Consider the following 2962-nt stretch of genomic DNA (forward strand, 5'->3'; position numbering starts at 1 on the left):
GAAAGTGAGGATAGTGGAATTCTTCACAGGGGGAGAAGGGTAATTTAGTAACTAACTGGGAGGGGACAGCCAAGGGCTTTTGCAAATTTGACAATATTCTTTCCCCACACACCCTCATCCAGTTTCTAGTTACAGAAGTATGCTTACTTTAAGAATTTGATGACTTTTGTGCCCTCTTCTGTAAAGAAAAGGTAGGAGGTTTTAGATACGTTGGAATGTGGAGTAAAGTCATCCAGGCAAAGATAACAGTATAAACACATTTTGAGTTTCCTGACCTACGTTTTTTCGAGGTACAAAAAACACACAAACAAACAAACAAACAAACAAACAAACAAAAAACCAAGGAAGTTAATTGCAGGCATTTGAATACCTTTTTACATCACTTTTATTTTTGAAACATAAGAGTGCATTAATCTACTCATAAAAATTGAAAAGAATAGTATTCTTCTGGGTTGCCTTATACTTACCCCTCTGAACACTTGAATTCTATAGTTGAACCAGAAAGAAAATCTGCCTTTCACTTCCAGTTTCCCATTGATTATGTCTCCTGGATTTCTGGATTTCTCTAGGAGGAAAATTAAAATGATGACTAGTGATTAAAATTACTTATAAAATACAACATGAGAAGGAAAATCTGGTGGAGAGTTTGAATTACTACTTCTAGATGAACACAGAGATTTTTTTTTTCAATGCTTTTCTGATCCTGACTTCATGAATTTTACTCCGAGGAAAAATAAGTGCAAACATTTATCCCATTTGTCTGATACATTTTCAGATGAGAGGAAAAAAATGTGCTTAGATTTTTTCATGCAGTTAGATCGCTGTGATAATAAAGGGTGTGATACATGGACCAGTTATTCATACCAATGTAAGTTCTCAAAAATGTATGCCCTTGCTCACAGGGAAACAAGAAAAGGGGAAATATATTCAATATCCTTACTGTTAGAAAAATATCTCAGTGTGAATTCCTAACTGCCTTCTTCTAAAGAGTATAGGTGATAATGATTTTGAAGACTGTTTTGATCAAAGATTTTCTTTGGAATTGAAGGATTCATTAAGTTCCTAAGAGAATATCCCCAAATACCACAAAAGTACAAGTGAGAAAAATAAATGTTGATCCTGACACAAAAAACACTATGGTCCTACGAGCCTCTGGCATTACGAGTACTCAACTTGAACTGATTCTACTAAAACCAGGATGGCTGACAGGGCAGTTCTGGATTTGAAGTCTGTCTCATACACCTTGTTTATTGGAGAAGCATATGGTAAATCAGGTGGAGGACAATTGCTTGGACACTAAAATGACAACGAGCATCAAGTTGTAGAGCTTGGGACACAATGATAGCAATGCTTCAGCATAAGGCTTTTAGAACAGAGACAGACCATGATTTTCCTCTTCCATCAAAACTCTTTTATTCCACTGTTCAATGAACCCAGTGAGGAATCTTGATAATGCATGTTTGTTGATTGATGACAATAACAACAATAATGACAAAAAGGTGGAAAAATTTCATCTGCTCTTTCCTGTTTATGTGATAATTAGGAATCCTGGTAATCAGTGAATGGGTTGTCTATAAACTTGTTATACCTGCAGGCACCATACACAGTCACACAGAAGGCTTCTCAGAATGGGGGCACCTGAGAAGGTATCAGTCTCCTTCTGTCTGGCTTCCTCTTTCCCTGCCCTTCCTTCTGTATCTACATTCCCCTGTGTCACAGGACACATGCAGGTAGTTGTTAAAGAAGTTGTTGCAAGAAGTGTTAAACACTGATGGTAAAGCCAATCAGAGTTTTAGGAAAATGTTGAACCAGTCACGTTCAAACAAGCTCGTAATTAAAGAACTTCAGGTGCAAAGGGCCAAATAGTCTGCGTTCCTGAGAAATCTCCATCAGTTTCTCATTCTGGTGAGTATTTTCACATTGTATTTTGCAGCCACAAACTAAGTGGATGTACATTTTTGAGTGTGGGTTTATCTTACGGTTCTGAATTAGGGGACTGTAAGGAAACATGTTGTATTTCTGTATTTTTAAAAAATCCGTCCATGAAAAAGGAGCCATTTGGGGGAACATTGGTTTCCATTTGGGGGAACATTCGCATGGAGGTACCGGAAGGCTAAGTCTGTCCATTTCATTTCTTGTTCTTTAACAGGTTCTGTGGTGCCACCATCATCCTGTTCCAGTTCAGGAAGCTCATTCAGTGATATTGAACAGCCTCATTTGGCAGCTTGTCTTCTCACTGAGCACTGTCAATCAAATCCAAGATTCTTCCCTTTCTCCGAGCCTCGCTGTCCATCCTTCTGCAGCTTTGATCTTGTCATTTCCTCACTGGACCCAGCGCTGCACCCACTTCCGCCTTTAAGATTATGTATTTTAACAAAACCAAATGAGGTCCTTTCTCAGAACTATGTTTCTTTTCTCAACCAATAAAAATACATAATCATCATATTTTCCAATTTTTTCCTTGACTGAAAGTAAACTCAAACAAAATTATATCTCAATCTAAGTTGGGGTTTTTTTTGAGATATTATTAGGATTTTATTTTCCACTCTGTTAAAAATGCCAGCTAAAATAATATAATGGGTATTGACATCAGAGGAAATTTATTCACTGTAGTTTTGACATTTTGAAACCAGATATTAATACAATTTTTACTCTAGATAATACTTCACTGTTCCTATATTTACATGTTTCCAACAATACAATTAACAATAATGTTGAGTCAGTTCAAAAGTATGAAAAAGAAAATTTTGGAATTTTATGGAAAGAAAATTATTTCAAAGCCAGAGTGCATTGAATTTGCAATCCAAGGTAGTTGAACAAACATTCTTTTGTGAAGATTTAACGTTCGATTTTTTTCATATTAAAAAAGTCCTTTTTTTCTTTTCTTTTTTTTATTATGTTTCTTGACCACCTTATAGTACATCATTAATTTTTGATGTAGTGTTCAAAGATCCACGATTAC

The 2962-nt window shown here is 35.9% G+C and overlaps 1 pseudogene; it reads right to left on the reverse strand.

The window, feature by feature from the left end:
* Positions 1–2027: 2027 nt before the first annotated feature.
* LOC116879674 lies at positions 2028–2293 on the reverse strand (annotated as a pseudogene).
* Positions 2294–2962: the final 669 nt, after the last annotated feature.

This window comes from Lontra canadensis, unplaced genomic scaffold, assembly GCF_010015895.1.
Source record: "Lontra canadensis isolate GAN:19392208 unplaced genomic scaffold, GSC_riverotter_1.0 scaffold63, whole genome shotgun sequence".
Lineage (NCBI taxonomy): Eukaryota > Metazoa > Chordata > Mammalia > Carnivora > Mustelidae > Lontra > Lontra canadensis.